The sequence below is a fragment of the Protopterus annectens genome, chromosome 3.part1, assembly GCF_019279795.1.
Source record: "Protopterus annectens isolate FY-2018-M chromosome 3.part1, PAN1.0, whole genome shotgun sequence".
Classification (NCBI taxonomy): Eukaryota; Metazoa; Chordata; order Ceratodontiformes; family Protopteridae; genus Protopterus; species Protopterus annectens.
Window position 1 is genome coordinate 357018781 of NC_056732.1, and position 18610 is coordinate 357037390.

An 18610-nucleotide genomic window follows, 5' to 3' on the forward strand; every position below is an offset into this window, starting at 1 on the left:
GGGATCAGTGGTGGCTCCCCCTTTGTGGAGTGGGATAACTGTTGCTTTTTTTTTTAAATTGGTACATTTTGTTTTCTGTAGCATACACAAGATTCAGACCTGCTGAATCTACCACTGTTTGCATAACGTGGGCACTAAACCATGCCATCTTTTGTTGGAAAGGGATCCCCTGCACCCTAGTAACAGAAGTGTATAGTTAGAACTCATCTGATTGAAGGTTGCTAGAACACGGCACAGTGTTGAGATTTTTTTATTAGTTAATTTGTTTAAGTCAGTTTGCTCTCATTCACTACATAAGCAAATCCAAGCCAATCCAACCAATCCAATCCAATCTAATCCAAGCAAAATTTAAGTAAAAATTTTCACTGTATATTGTACTTTTGAACTGCATTTTTTTAACATATTACTGCTTATTTGAACCATTTTTTTCTAAAATTTTTGCACTTTGTTTGCTATAGCATAGACTAGATTCAGACATGCTGAATTGAGTTTTGGTTGTGTAACTTGAGCACTAAACCAGGCCATCTTTGTTTAACATCTCCACCTTAGTGGCAGGAGTGTGCAGTTAGAACTCATCTGATTGAAGGTTGCCAAACTAGAGTGCAGTTTTGAGCTTTTTATTGGTTAATTTGTTTAGATCAGTTTGCACTTGTCTGCTACATAATTACAGTATCTGTGCATCACACACTGCCATGCAGAGGTTGGCACCATTGGTGGTTATAGATGCAAACACCTTTGCCTGCAAATTTTCCCTTAGTACTCTTCTGGTGCTCCATCGGTGAGTTCTCGGGATTGTCCCTCACTGCCAGGTGATACATTCAGCAAACGTCCTGAGGTACCAACGCAGATCCTATTCACTAGCACTTTGTATTTTTTGTCCACTTTTCCTGTCCTGTACTTTACCTGGTCTTTCCTGTCCTCTTGTTGTTTTCTGACCATGTCAACTTATCTAGCATTATGGATGGACAATTTCCCACAATTTCTCTAGCTAGTCTAGCTGACATGGGCATCATGAGGCAATGTAGCAATTGCCTCATGTACACTGACAACCCACTTCTTCTAGTCCCCACAAATTCATTATGTGAGAGATGCATCTATATCAAGAACCTAGAATCCAGTCTCTCTCACTCACCAGTCAATTAATCTGATACAAAGGTTGTCAGCATGCACACCTCACCTCCTGCACCCATCAAGCCAACAACACATAAACCTACATATGCAGAGGTCTTTACAGAAAGCTTAGCTAAACATCAGAGACCTCCCAAACACAAACACAACCATGCTTCACATAATACATCCTCTGCAGAACATAGTGCACATAAGATATCACACACTAGTGCCTCACCAGTCAAGCCTCTAAGGTATAACACAAAAACAAACATTTTAGTCCTAGGCAACTCAATTGTGAGGCACACAGATGTGCTTCTTACCAGGCTGGATAAGGAAAAGGTCATGGTCAGCTGTCTGTCAGGTGCCAGGATCCACCACATCACAAACGCACTCAGGTCTCTTAACAACAGGCACTGTTATGACTCCATCATAGTCCCCAATGGTCTGAACGACTTGAGACATACCTCATTGGACTATATGAAGAGAGACATGAATGAGCCCTCTGATTATGTGCCTCAGCCAGGTATGCCCCTAGCCTTAAGCAGCATTTTACCTTTGCCTAAGATTATACTGCAATACAAACAAAAAATTATTGACTTCAACAATTGGTTTAGTTTCTGGTGTCATTCAAAAGAGAGCCAGTATCTGTCAGCCTTGGATGACATGGTTAACAGATCTCTATGCTTTGTCAGAGATGTTCTTCAACTGTCCACTTGAGATTTTGGTTAATGGCTAAGGCTCTTCTTATCACCTATAGTGCCTTTTTTTAGTCAATGTCACAAGAACAAAATTTCTGAGGTAAAAATGCCCTCTAAAAACAACCTCAAGGTTATGCTGCTAAATGCTAGAAGTCTAAACCAGAAACTGCACTCACTGGAAGTAGTGTTCACCCTAGAAGATGTTGACATTTGTGCAGCCACTGAAACCTGGTTTAAGGCTGTGAAGAGCACCCCAGCTATACCAGATTAGATTTCCTTCCACATGTTCAGACCACAAACTGAAGGCATGAGAACTAAAGGAGATGGTGTATCAATAGTCATTAAAGATAAGTACGTCTCTAGATTGGTTAAACAGCATGATTCCCTTGAATTACTTCAGGTACAATTGACTGCAGGTAAGACCCCTTTTCAGGTCATTGTCAACTATAGGACCCCCTCCATGAATCAAGACATCAACTCAACCTACTTGGATCTACTTGGTTTTGGTTGACTTTACTTATCCATCCATCATCCATAGACTGGATAAATTATACGTGTTCTAACGCACTTGCCCAAAGTTTCCTGGACTTTGTTAACTCCAGTCCCCTGGACCAGCTGGTTGACACACTCAAAAGGGACTCAAACATCCTGGACTTGGTGCTCACCAATGTGGGGGACCACTACACCACTACCAGAGTGTGTGTGGCCATCCCTGGTGACCACAAATCAGTCTCACTAGAAGTAACTATAACACAAGCCTTCCCCCTCCCCCCCTAGCAACAACTATGCTAAAAAACTTCTCCAAGGGCAATTACAACCTCTTACATAACTGCATAAAAAGCTTCATAGCCCCTCCCCCCACTGATGGAACAGACACCTATGCTAAGTTATACACCGATGCTTTATATAAGCACCTGTACAATTGTATTGACTCTGCCATACCTGATAGAACCAAAGCAAGATCTTCAAGGAAAAACAAACCTGCCTGGTGGACAACTGCCATTAATAGGCTATACAATAGGAGAAATTGCTGTCTAAGAGTAGAAAGGAATGGTCTCAAAAGTGGATTATTCCCTCAGCTTAAACAAGCAAATATGACTCCTAGTGAAGTCCTCCTAAGCTAACTATGAATCCAAATTAGCTTCCCTAATTAAGGATAACCACAAGGCATTCTTTAGTTACATCTGTACCCTTAAATGTAAGGTCCAGATTTGCACTGAACTCATAGTTAATGGTACTACATATATATAGAACCTGTGGATATAGCAATCCTGTTGGCTGACAGGTTCAGTGAAAACCTCACTTCCTTGTCCCCACCACATATACCCCAAAGCATCCATAACACCTATCCCCACCTAGTATCTCCAAGGAACAAGTCTTAAATGCCCTCACCAAGGCCAAAAACACAGCCTCTATGGGACCAGACAACATCCCGTGCTGTCTTCTACATGGGTTAAAAGAGAAATTAGCATCACCATTGGGCATGCTTTTGAATCACAGCCTGAGCACTGGCTTCATCCCAACAGAATGGAAAACAGCTAATGTCATCCCTTTGAACAAAGGGGGTGCATCCATGGACCCCAGGACTATAGACCCATTAGCCTGACCAGCCTTATCTGCAAGGCCTTAGAGCAAATCATCATGGACCTTATTAACAAATATATATGAAATCTACAAACACTCAAGCCCAACACTTTGGCTTTGTCAAGGGGAGATCATGCTTGTTAAACTTGGTGAACTTTTTTGAGACAGGCACCAAAGCCCGAGACCAGGGCAAATCTGTGCATACGGCCTACCTAGACTTAGCCAGGGCCTTTGACACAATTTTCACACAGGCATCATTGATAAACTCATCCAGCTGGGCATCAACCCATATATTGTCAGGTGGATTGCAAACTGGCTCACTGATAGAACTCATATGATCAAAACAGGGGACTCCACCTCTACAGGGGACTCCACCTCCTTCAGCAGACCCATAACCAATGGTATTCCAAAGCGATTAGTAATGGGACCCCCACCATTCAGAATCTACTTCTCCAAAGTCAGGCTAACACTAAAAGACTGTGGCTGAAAACGTTTCCTGATGACTGCAAATTGTGAGCGATCACTGAAACCCCTAACAATGTCAACAACTTGCAAGAAGGTCTTACGCAGACTAATGACTGGTGCCAAAGTCACTGTCTTAAACTTAATGCAAAAAATGCATTATCATCCCCTTTGGCAAGGGTGATGTTCCTGCAAACTACCACATTACTATCAATACCCTAAGCACACAGTCATTGGTGAGAGATCTGGGCACAGAGGTTGACGGCAACCTTAACTTAGATCACCATGTCTTCACACTGGTAAGAAGGGCATTTTTATATTGTTATCTCATAAGTAAGGACATTGCCTCCAGAAAAAAAGAGGTTATAACCTTCCTGTACTCTTCCCCTCATCAGGCCAATAACAGAGTACAATGCTCTCTTTGGTATGTTCCTTTCCAAATACCTGCGGCAATTGGAATGACCACAAAGGTTCCTTACAAGGACAATTTAGGGTCTTCCACATCTATCTTATGTGGACAGATTGAAATCATTGTCACTTTACAGACTGCTCAGAGGCGATCTGTACCTTGCATACAGAACAATCACTGACCCATCATTAATGGAAATGCTGCACATTCGCAAGTCAAATGGCACATGGGTCACTCACTCAAAGGACCTTTACCTGGTATGTGATATCAACAAAACTTGCTGGAGAGACAGATTTGTCTCACAGAGGCTGCCCCACTTTTGGAACAAGCTTCCTATTCATGTTAAACAAAGCTCCTCACTGGCCCTATTTAAGTGTAATTTGGACGATTGGATAGGTAACTGGAAATTCACCCCAGGGGTTCCACCTGTGTCCCTCTTGGACAGGGGCAATAGGTTCTGATTTTAGTGTCTGCATGAACCAGACACCCTTGTGAACATAGGTTAGACTTTTCTAGGCTTGTAAGGGCCCTGGGACCTTTAGCCTAATAACCTCCTATGATCATATGATCCTATGATCCTATGTACCCTTACAGATCATTTACACAACTTTGGTACAGAGTGCCTGAAATGGAATTTCACAATACTCTTCACTGTATACACTGTCCTGTACTGTGTTTGGACCATATATGTAACTATGATACCTCTCAACTGTCCAGATTTTTGCAGAATGTCCGGATTTTTTGCCTTATATCTTTTGGTCTTTTCCTTATAAAGGTGTGTTTTTTCTGCCATATCACTGGGATGATCTCAAGACTGAAGTCACTAAATAATTACATATATTTGAGTTTCAGACTTCAAATCCTTCAGAAAATGCATCTTTACACATATCTTGTTATTCTAGCACATTTCTAAGTTTAAAAGAGCAAGTATGTAAAATCTGTCCCTATTTATGGGTCATTATCCCCCCCATTATGTTAGGCTTTGCCCAGATTTCTTGTACTAAGAGGTTGAGAGCTACGATAACTATATGTTAAGCCATGGTGATCATTGCAGCATTCTGCACAAACTTGCTAACTTACTGTGCTCTGATGTCAACAGGTTTGCTATCCATGTTGCTTTACATGGTTTCCTGGCCAGCAGCACTGTTGCCAGCCACGAAACCACACTTATTTACATTTAAACGCGGTGCACTACATCAATATGTAATTAGCCATGCTGCTCATTGCGCATTACCATGCACACAAGTAAACTCTGTGTAGACTTTTTTTGCAAAGCCTACATGGAGTTTACTGAATCCCAGTGATCAACTTCAGAAACAATGTTCACTAAAGGCAAAAATGTAAATAAGAGAACTATAGAAGAAAGGTTAAGTGTCTAACTTCAAAGACAAGTAACATAGTCATAAGTGGAGCCAGATACAACAGCAATGACGTGAATAATATAGACAAGAGAAAATCTAATAATATAATGCAGTTAGAAGGGTTATAGAAAGTCATAGACAGTGATGAAGGACAGAATGATCAACATCCAGGTATGGTGCAAAGAAAGAGTGAGTGCGACTACTATAACTTACAAAGATCACAAAAAGGAAGTAAATAAAAGGAAGAAAAAAATGAAATAACCTGCAACAGAAGTACTCATGCAGAACTGCACAAGATAAAATCATCATTCATTCAGGTTGAACAAATACATGACAAATGCTTTAGACATATATATAAAAAAACACTAGGAAAAGCAAACCAAGCTCCAAACAACTAAGACACATTACTATAAGGAAAAAAGGCTAGAAGAACAAAGAGGAAGCTTGTTTGGGAGGAAGTTATGGATCAGTGTTTTTTTAATGTGCCAGGACATTCCATTAACGCACCTGATGCAATATCATGTATTTAAAATGTAGTTTACACTTCAGGTTAGAAGGAAACACAATAGTACTCACAGAAGGATTTGATAATAAGCAAAATAAACCATCATATAAGCAAAACACATAATAAAATCATAGTAGCAATGGGCTTCCAGGTGATAAAATTATTTACAGGAACATGTACAAATGTGAAGTGTTTAACAAGCTGTATGACAGAATCTTGGTACATATAGACAGATTACATTAGTCTGAATGACCTACACTCTACAGCAAGGAAATTATTAATTTAATGACTTTTATTTTGGAAGAAGGCGTCATGCTTTTTTCTGGAATTGCTTTCAAGAAATATCACATAGAAACAATAGAAAAATTGATTATGCCAATACTTATACAAAGCATAACTAAAATGATGGGATTCCATCTGCCATTTGACTTTAATTATGTTTGCTAAATATGGAATATGACTTTCAAAGGCAGGAAGGATTATTTTAGCAAATTACCTACTTATATATGTAATGGGATAGCGACAAGCTTTTCAGGCATTCTGGCATCAGCCAACAGTGAAAATAGAAACTGCAAGAGGCTTCTGATAATAAATGTTCACATTTAGAAAAATAAACTTTGTTGGAGAAAGACATTCTAATATCAAGGAATTAAGATAATGACAGATGAAGTGTATCTTGATCCTAATGCAGTTTTCAAATAATGAGCCTCCATCACACTTTTAAGGACCATGCATAAATGCTTGTGTTCTTTTGGATTCAGCATCCTGTGGTTTTAAATGTATATTTACTTAGGAGAGTGTTTTAAATTATATTTATAATTTAACATATCAAAACAAAATTTGATTTACTAAAAAAATATTTTTTCTTTGTTTAATTAGTTAATAAATACTTTATTGCTTAATAAAGCTAAACAACTTACTGCTTAATAAAGCAAATTTTGCATGAATATGTTTTAAACTTTTAGTCTTGAGCATTTTCCAGCAAGAAGTGAAACAAAATGTATTAACCAATAATAACAGACTCACTGTTTTCAGAACATTTCGACCATGAAAGACCACCCAAACAGTTGTCATTTTATTCCACCAATATCTTACTCATCAATTACAGCCCCTTTGATGGTATACAGCTCACATGTCTGATGATAAAATGGCAACAGTGAAATATCCCAGATGTTTTATTTTAATGTACATTAGTCCTGCAGATCCAGACTAATAACTGTTTGACCTGAGCAAACAGCATGTAAGTCATTCTCATCTACAAAAAGTCTTTTATACTCACTAATTATAACTACATTGCTGATTGTGGGCAACTCAGATATCTGACCTGAGATATAATAATGGCCACAGAAATGTATTTCAAGCTTGTTTTGTATAAACACACACACACAATAACCACAGTAAAGTATTATAACTTAATTCACATAAATGCACACTTGTCCTGTACAGCCAGATTAATGACTGTTTAAAATGAGCAGATAACCAGAGAAAAAGTTACTTTCATTGACAGACACCCCCCATGAAGCAGTTGCAGCTATTTTGTTAACTCTGTACATCTCACTTAGATATCTGATTATGGCAAAAAAGTAATGGCCACAGGGACATTTACACACAGCTTGTTTCACAAAAACAGAGTACAGGCAAACAAGACAAAGTATTCCAATGCCCTGCAAAAGTGATACTAGTCTGTTGAAGCCAGATTAAAGACTTTCATCCACAGACAACCCACACACACCAACCCAGCAGTTATAACCAATTTGCTATTGCAGTACATCTCAGACTTTTGAGTTTAATAAAAATAATAGTGAAAGTAATGTGTTTCAAATTTGTTTTACACAAACACATATTATTTGGTATAGCAACAATGAAAAATTACAAGTTAACAAATGCACACTTGTCCTGCAAACCCAGATTAATGATTCTTTAAAATGTGCAGATGGACAAAAGAGTAACACACTTTAAACAGACAGCCTCCACCTCATCCAATAGCCAATTATAGCCACTGTATTTTCTCTGTTTATACCTCAGATATCTGATTGTGGTAAGAAATAATGGCAACCATAAATATATTTCAACTTTGTTTCATCCAAATAATAACTACAGCAAAGTATCAATCACAGACAAAAATAATGGTGGGGGAAGCAAAGGCCCAAAAACACCAACATGTTTTAAGCATTACTTTAAATAATTTAACAATTAATAAAACATCAGATTTTGTATCAACATGCATTTTCTAAACAATGAAAAGTATAAAACTCTAATGTCTGGCATTATCGACTAACTTACTCAATAGTAATTTATCAGAAAATCGAAAATAATATGATGGACAGGTCAAATGTATGAGGCAAAATCAGGGATGTTCTGGAAAAACGTAGACAGCTGTGAGGTACAGCACCAATACACTTAAAAAAACAAATTATTCTTCCAGATCTAGAATAAGGAACAAGTAATAGCAATCAGTATTTTCATATTCCAACAGTTCCTGTACCCAGCAACTACAGCTAAGTTATTAATAGAATGATAGGTTTTGCATCAACGTGTATTTTCTGAACAATAAAAAGTATGAAACTAATGTTTGCTATTATTGACTGAGTGTTACCTTTAGTGATTTAACAGAAAACAAAAAAAAGTCACAAGGTGCAGGGAAAATATGAAACAAAATCATAACGGTTGCTTCACAAAAATTACATTAGTCCTGCAAAGGTAGAATAATGAGCAAACAGAGGTAGTCATATTTATATAGAAACAGCCCTTGTACCCAGCAATTTTATAGCTACTTTGTTAATGCAGTGATACATTTTATATCAACTTACATTTTTCCAAACAATAAGTGGTATGAAACTCTAATGTCTGCAGTATTGACTGATTTCAGTCCACAGTGATTTATGAGAAAAACAAACATTTTATGAGAAAACAGGGAAAATATGAATCAAATTCAAGGGCAATTGAGAGGAATGATACTAATGTGCATCATGAAACTCATACAAGTCTTGCAAAGCCAGAACAATTTTCCAGAAACAGCAGTCATTCATTTTCATACATATACCACCCGTTACTGAGCAATTGTGGCTGATTTGTTAATAGAACAATAGATTATGCATCTGTATACATTTCCTGCAGAATAAGAAGTCTGAAACCCTAATGTCTGGCGATGCTGACTGACTTTAATCCATAGCAATTTAGAAAAAAACAAAAATATTTAGGAGGTATAGGATAGGACAGGGCAAAAAAAGAGGGAAAATCAGGAACATTTGACAGATACAGTACTAACTTGTTTCACAAAAAATCCCATTATTCCTGCAAAGCCAGAATAATTATCAAATGTCAGCAGTCAGTCACTTTTATATACGGATAGCTGCTGTACCTAGCAATTACAGCTACGTTGCTGTCTGTGCATAACTCAGATGTCTGACTGTATAATGGCCACAGAAATGCTCTAGCCACATATGCTATTTTACACAAACATACATCTGCTCACTAGTCAATCCTCACAACAAAATACTTTTACCCTGAAAAACCTGCCTACTGCTGAAATTTGGTTGCTGGATAGTATAAAAAAGACTTACTTTGCAGTATCACACACTCTTTTCACCACCTTAACCATCCATGTCATGTTTAATGTTTGTGGGCTTCATGCTGCTTTCAACAAGGATTTGCAGGCCATATATCTGTTTTACCTATTGAATTATTTAAGTAAAGAAATGCATCATTTCTGCCATTAAAATAAAACTAAAATATATACAAAAATAGCCTGTAGCACCCCTGTTCAAAGCAGCAAGAGCAGTGGCATCCTACTTCTACACTGGCTATGGGCCCCTGGGCACTGTAAGCCCCAGTTAGCTGCCTAAATTGGTCTTATTATAATCCACTGCTGCATATAGATATATGACAAAAGGACACAGAATGGATTCCTAAATTTGAGAGGAGGATTAAATCATACATGTTCAATAGGCACTGCAACACTGGACAAGGAGGAGTTGTAATAATTTTAAGAAAAGATTGACAGATACAAGGTGGTAATGAGTTTGTTAAGAAAGGAAATACCATTGACTGTATTTTGCTGAGCACTGACATATGGACAATGCTGGCCCCAGTAGTAGGAATTTATAGAACCTCAAAATCAAAAGTAGCTGAGTTAGATTATTTAGTAAATTGTATCTTATCAATACATGCACTGCATGGGATGATTACTAGAGATTTAAATATGTCTTGTATATTCCGAGACAAGAAAAGTAATGCTACAAAAATGAAGAGGGTGTTTTAACACTTTCTTGAAATAAAATGACTTATCTCAGAAAGTCAGTGAAAAAATAACATGCAGTATTATATCTCTACCTCAAAAATTTAAGGAGGAATTTTTTTTCTGCATGGCCACTTTTCTAAGAAGTAACTATGTAGATGTGTTTACACCAAATACACAAGTTTTAAACAAAAGTAAGGAAAATTTGGTGAGACTAATTACACTGACAGAATAAAAACTTTTCAGTATTTTAAAGACAGAAACTGGGATACTGTTTTCAAAATCAGAGATGCAAATAGCATGTAAGAATATTTGTAAACTGTGATGCACAAATTCATATATACAAGAATGACTAAAAGGTGGATTAATGTATTTAAAATTACATAAGTGTCACAAGTAGAATAAAAACATTAATATGTTAGGAAAAAGAAGTTAAAGGAATAGAGACTGGTTGTCAATGAATTACTAGAACTAAAAATAAATACCTTGGAAAGAAGGATTAAGCCAAGTATAAAAAGGAACCAACAGATCTATGAAGAAATTTTGGTAAACCACATGACAGATAATAGAAATACTTTTTTTGAAATGCATTCAGAAAAAAACTTGAGACTCAGTCTGATATCATTAAGACAGGGAATGGTAAAAAAGTAATTGGTATCAGGGGTACAGTTAACAGCTTATCTAATTAATAATAGTAGCCTGGAGAAAAACATTTTCACTGGTATACTCGACTACCATAAATGCTTCTGAAGTTTCTTCTTTACAGCAAAAAAAAATAAAAAAAGATCATTACAAGGCTGGAGGAAGAGATACCATAACTAATAAAGACTTCAAAACATCTAAGGATATACTAGCCCAGCCATTAAGATTACTTTTCTAAGCTTGTTTAGAAGCAGAAATAATACCAAAAGCCTATATATAGCTGTTGTCAAACCAATCTTTAAGAGAAAAGGGATTTGTGAGGTCCCAAACAACTGCAGACCAATAAGTCGATTATGCAATTCAGAGAAAGTAATAGAACTCATGGTATTAAGAATGCTAAGAGATGATTTATGTAAGAAATGATTTATATATATCTGTCAAAATGCTAGCAATTTAAAGACCTGTCTGTAGCAATTTGTGGTCTGTTATTTTATAAAAATATTGTAACAGCTATTGAAAACTGTATCATGGTGGATGTAATATGTATGTACTGACTTTAGGTCAGCATTTAACAGAGAAGCTCACAAGCTGGTGGTAGAAAAAGTGCATAAAATGGGTCTTTCTACAAACTTTGTGTGCTGATTTAATCAGTGACTTAGCGATAGCCTCCAGATAGCGTTAGTATGAAACTGTTTAGGAGAGGATATGAGCTATGGATGTGATGCACCTCAGGCTCCACCTTGGGGCTATACCTCTTTAGCATTTATATGTTTGATATCCAGATACTTTCAGACATGTTTTATACTTTTATGCAGGTGAATTAATGTTAGGTTAATACATAGCAAATGATGCAGACATAGCGAGTTTATGAAATTGCTTGTATAGTGTTGATACATTGGTGGGGAAAATCACATGGGGATAAATATTGACAAGACAAAACACATATGTGTTGATAAGTCAAAACATGCTACTAAATATATTATTAAAGAAAGAGTGGTCATAAGCATTATCTTATTTATAAACTACGGCATCTGGGTGAGCAACAAACTTAGTTTTAACTACCAAGTTAAACAAGTCAATAATAAATGCAGTAAAATTACAAAATGCATAAAGAAATTCTTAAAATCTAGGGATGTTAAATTGTCAAAACATTTTACATAATATCAAGAACAAAAATCAGATATTGGCAGTAAGTTATGGTATCCTGTTAAAGACACAAGACAGCAATTTGAGAAAGTAGAATGCAGATTTACCTAATCAACGAATGGAAAAAAAAATACTGTAAAATTAGACAGATTAATAAAGTTTGACTTCTTTCCCATATGTTACATATTAACAAAGGGAAATCTTGCGCAAGTATTTAAATTATTTAACAATTCTTTTATGTGAATGTCTTGGACTAAGGAATAGTGAATGGCTTGATTCATTTACCTTGACAGGTATATTTCATAAGAATTATGAAACTAAATATGGTTTACAGAAAGGATAGTACATGAATGGTACACCCTGCCTAAAAGTATACAAAAATGTGGCATGCTTTAAAGCTTCTTTGGATAGATTTTATGGAACGTTTTGAAATTTTCATTGAAGGATACAAATGAGTTCAGTGAAATGACCTTTAGGCCGAAGCATGCAGAATGTGTGGAACATTTTGTTACAAAAACAGATTGGAGATCGACACCTGCAATATCTTAGGTGACAAAAGGCTTGGGAACCAAGGCTAAGGAGGCATGTAGAACTTGTAGGAAATTTACAAGCTTTTAGTAATATGAGAGATGCTTTCAAGGCAAATGTCTGTTTAAATAATCAGAAGACTGAGACAGAGACGGAGGTCAGACAGATTGGACAGCATTTCAGATATTCAGAAGTCAGTTCAGAAGCCCAGAAACACAGAAAACAGTTCAATTTGCCTTAGTTCTGCTATTGCAAAGGAAAAGAACAATTCATTCTTCAGAGCTAGAGAAGACTGAATATTCAGTATGCAATCTTCAGCTGCTGTTTGGTTCAATTCATCAGCACTGTTATTTGAGACAGCTTAAGTAATATAAGTCTTGTTCAGATCATGTTGGATTGCTACTACTTAATGAGCCATAATTTTCAGACAATTAATGAGTAAAGACTTTTATTCTGAAATCTACAAGAAGATTTGGCACAGCTCCTGGTATTAAAACTAAAGACACCTGGTTCGCATTTAACAAACACTGATATGGCTGTTAGGCTAAAAGGGTGCAAGCCAATACCTGCATGTAGTTGTACTGTGTTTCATTACATCTGATGAACTCAGTGTGCAAGATTCATATTGAGTACTGAAAAATGCAAAGAATGATCCAAAATATCAGAATACATACCAAGAGAGGCTTATAATCAACCTATAGTTTCCATGTCACTAAAATGCAATGACCTGTCTTAGGCAATGCCATATTGTAGTGATCAAATCACAGTGAGTATCAAAATGTAAATGCTGTCAATGTGAGAGCTGCACAATAACTTGTACTATCAGGGATGACAGAAACCAGACTCATACAATATGAAAGATGAAAAAGGAGATGGAAAACATAACTTAGTTATAGGGATACCTCACTCAAATAAAGCAAGGGCAAGTGAAGGGAGGACTGTTTTGGACAGTGTGCTAACTGTAGAGTGTTAATATGCTAGGGAAAGAAATCACTCGGAAATAAAGTAGTCTTCATTGTTTGACAAGCACCACAATTTGTACATGATAGTTAAAATATATATATATATATATATATATATATATATATATATATATATATATATATATATATATAAACTGTATTTCCCCGAAAATAAGACTGGGTCTTATATTCTTTCTCCCGGCGAAATGCGCATTAGGGCTTATTATCAGGGGATGCCTTATTTACCCGCACCGTATAACAATCTACCTTTATTCAGTTATTCATGTACAAAAATTGACATTAGTTAATGAACACAAATTGACATTTCTTCATGTACAAAAATCAACATTTATTCATGTACACAAATTAAAATGTATTTTGCACTTTTCTATTACTGGACAACAGTTCTAATAACAGGTTAACAGTTGTGTGTGAATTCTACATAAACAGTGCAACAAACATTTCAACTCCAGAATATCTGCACCTTGGCTTTCACAGTTATTCAAATACAGTCATGTCATCTTCTTCTGGGACATTGTCATAAGTGTCCATCCCCCGAATTTTGGCCTGAATTTCTTGCAACTCCATTTCCTGTAGCACCATTGGCCCCAGTCTGTCATGCCTAGCAACTGAGCTCTCCTTAAATGAGCACTGCTTGTCCAAGTAGCCTGCTCGTAGTGCATTGGCAACACAGCTGTCAGTGATTTTATCCCATTAATTTTTCACCCAAGTCACGACCTCTTGCAGTCTAGGCTTCACAAAGTTTCCATGCTGATTTCTCTACATTCTGTTTTCAATGTAGTCATTGAGTTCCATGCGCAAATGGTTCTTGAATGGCTTGTTTATTGCAATATCAAGAGTCTGGAGATAGGCAGCCATTCCTGCAGGAATCATTATTTGATCTATTCTCCTCCGTTCTAGGAATTTCTTTGGTTCTTTAGTGCGGTGAATGCTGGCTGAATCCCAGACTAGCAGACCTCTTTTGCCACCTTGCAAAACAAGTGGCAGCATTACATCGACCCACTTCCTTATAACTGCTTGTGTGCACCAGGCTTTTTCGGTTTCAAGAATGTAAATGCTGAAACACGTTCAATCTTATCTTTCTTGCCCTTACTAATGATTAGAGGTGGGGGTTTCTTTCATCTAGATAAATTGCCAAAATACAGGTAACACGTACACTCTTGTAACCAGTGGAGGGAATGTAGATTGGTGAGGCACCCCTCTGATCAATTGTTTGAGATCCTTGGCCCATAAACACTGCAGTTTCATCCATAGCAATCATGTTTGAGAGTTGGTATTTAGAAAAGTCAATTCCATCAACAAAGGACTTGAACACAAGTCCACGTTTAATAACATCAGTAGCTTGAACAGTGTTGTTGATCTTCTTAGAGACAGTTCATATCGCTGAAGGAAGCCATCCAGCCAGAGTTGTGATGCTTTGAATTCTTCTGTGGATATTTCTAACTGTAGTGCTATTGCAAGGGCAAATGCTTGACTCTCAGCCCTGCGCACACCAAAGCTTTTGCTCTCCTGTTAGCAATCCACTCACAGATGATGTCTTCAAGCTCAGGGAATAATGGTTGCCGACCTGATCCACACTTACACTTCTTAGCATTTCTCTCGTTGGCCTGTTGACTGAGGTTAACGTACACTGCTCGCCATTTTCAGACCATTCAGAGATCTAACTTCTTCTCTTTATAGAAAGCTGTCAGGTTCTTTCCACGGGAGTCCTTCACGATTCTTTTCTTGTACTCGATGGAATAGCTCTTTCTTTTTGCACTCATCTTGTCTGGGGGGGTTAATTGAAGACTTACGCGACCGGAGTGGCAACACAAAATGGTGCCGGTTATGAAGAGAAGACACTACCACAGCTGCTCGTTACCATGAGTGCATGCTTCCCGCTCGTTGTCTCTACTTTGACTGATCAAAGTACGCCTTCATGGGTTTATGGGCCACGGAACTCAACCATCAAGTGTGAGTGATGATTAGGTTACTGTAAGAATCGGAACTGGGGCTTATTTTTGGTGTAGGGCTTATATCATGAACACCCTGGAAAAACCATGCTAGGCCTTACTGTCTGGTTAGGGCTTATTTAGAAAGAAATACGGTATATATGTATAATTCATACTTTATTTAACACGTTTTTACATTATTTGGTGCACTTGGGTCAGAGAACTAAAACTATGAACTATAATTTAAATGAAAATAAATTGGGGACAGATCAGATGGTGCAATGAAGCAGTAGCATTCAGTAATACTAACAAATACAGGGTTATATTTAAATTACACTAGAAGCTGAAACAAGTAAAGGAATATTCCCGTTCTAGTGTATATTACAAAAAATGGTACCAGAGTTCTATTTCAATGCTGTTTTGAAGAAGAAAGAAAATAAGTGCTCTGATTCAAGGAATATTTTTTTCATTTGCTTCATTTATATTTAGTATTTAGACCTTTGCTTTCATTATCATTGGATGCAGAATCCTTAAATAAATACACTTATGGTCTATGATTATAACATATACAGCAATGTAGCTGTTAACAAGCTTTTTATCAAGCATCTCTTGTGGAAATTATTGTGACTGGAAAACCACATACCACATTATGCTTGAATCACTCTGCCTTTCATAACTTCCCAACTGCTTAGTTACTTAGCTCTCAGCCAGCTATGATATTGAGTGATGCTGTCCCTTAACCTTCATTCTCCCCCAACTTTCAGTAGATGAGTAAAAAGTCTTAAAGGGTCTCTCATAGGACTTAAGGGGGAAAAAAGCTCCTCTTCTCAGAATTGAAATCAATAAAAATTGTTTCTTTCCTTTTAAACTGTAGGTAACTGCTTGCTGTACTCCTGGTCATAAATGGAATATCGGCATTCATTTCTGAATGCTTGTAATGCACTGAAGACTGCTCCTCATCTACCAATCATGTCCCCTAACATTTGACACCAGAATAATTGCCCTCTTTGCCCATCCCTTGCTAAATCTCTACATGCAGCGCATACTATACTTTTAAAATCTGCAAAACCCGAGACAGGCTTACTGAGTCTGCAAACTTTCAGGAAATGTGATAGTCGAATGCTGCCTTTCAGCAGAGTCCCTGGGAGAAAGGCTCAAATAATACATTTCATTACATGCCTATCAACTCTCCATAATTTCATAGAGTTTATAGACTTTTGTCTCATACTTTTGGTCTGTCCCCCATTAAATGTGTTTTTTCTGGTAAATCATTGTGGAATACAGTTACTAAATAATGACAGACGTTTGAGTTTCAGACTGCATATCCTTCAGAAAATACATGGTAATGCAAACCTGTTATTCCTACATTTCTTTTAAGTTGGCAAGAGCAATATATAAAATCTAACATTTTTTTGCCTTTGTCCCACCATTATTATGCCTTTGCCCCTGATTCTAGCACTAACAGGCTGAGAGGTGGTGGTACAGTTTTACATGATTAAAGGAGATAAAAATTGACAACATTCCAAATACAGTCAGTATATAAGGAAATCTAAACTTATATATTTACAGTCTATTAGAATAGTGTCATGGTTCCATAATCAAGGGAATAAAAGTGTACACAACTCTGATACAACTATCTGGAATCTTCTGGTTATCATTAAGCCTGCCAAAGCTGTGTGCAGCCCCCGCTGGAAATCTATTTACATTTACACAAATGCAGTGTAAGAAACAGGGGGAAAGCAGAAAATGAAGTAGATAAGTAGTGAAATACCAAAACATTTCACTGTACCTTTCACCAGAGCCCAATACAGCACAACCTACCATCCGATATAGCTCAATATTTTAATGCCAGAGCATCTTTTTTTAACAAATACCAAAACCCTTTACCTGACCAGCGGCCACACCCAGAATAATCGGGTCTACCTCATAACACCGACACGCCAAAACACTGACAATGAAATAACCGATACGACAAAACCGAAAGTTCAAAAACACGAAACTTCACATGCCCGACAAACCACAATCCCGACAATCAACAAAACAAATACCTTTCCCGAAAAACACACACACAACACAAGCACACCAAAAACCTTACAAACCTACACCAAACCTTACATACACAACTATCTATGCACTAACCTTAACCCAAACCCTAACCCTAAGGTCCGTCACTATCGCACACTTACCTTACCCGCACCCTAACCCTAACTCACTCATTACAGCCGAGTGACGTCTCCAGGAGTTTCTGCAGTTACTGCCTACTGCACCTCTAGGCGTCAAATATTGCCTGTTCATATTTGCATTAGTAATTCCAAAACCATGCTGCATACAAGGTATCACAATATTTTATCTTGAAGCATACATGATGACAAACACAACTGTATTGCTATATGACCTCTGTCAATGACTGTTTGTTAGCACTCTTAGGTAAGAACTTCATTTTTAAAGGCTGAAGCCACACCCACTTGGAGTTAAGGGTACACACTCCAAAGGGCTGTACTGGAGGGAATGAGTTAATCTGCCCCTAACCCTCAAGTCCATCACTATCGCACACTTACCTTACCCGCACCCTAAATCACTTAACCCGCCCCAAACCTAAAGTCCGTCACTATTGTACACTTACCTGACCCGCACCCTACCCTAACGTCTGTCCCTATCGCACACTTACCTTAACATGTCAGTGTTCTCAGCGTCGGGATTCTCAACTTTCGGTCTTCTCCGTTGTCGATCTTCTGGTGTCGGTGTTCTCGTTGTCGTTGTTGTGGACTTTCGGCATTTTCAGGTAGACCCGAATAATCACATCTATGTAGAATAGAAACAAGGAATTAAGTTCCCATAACACAGGAGTATGATCTTCCAGCTGGGACAGCCCTAATTAGAGCAGGAAAGGGAAAATATGGAAGGTTAATGATACAAAATGACCTGAAGGCTGTGGAGTCTTATAGCCTACAGCATCTGGCAACCAAGTAGTTTAAACCAGAAAAGGTTAAATTAGGGTGAACAGAGATAGCCTT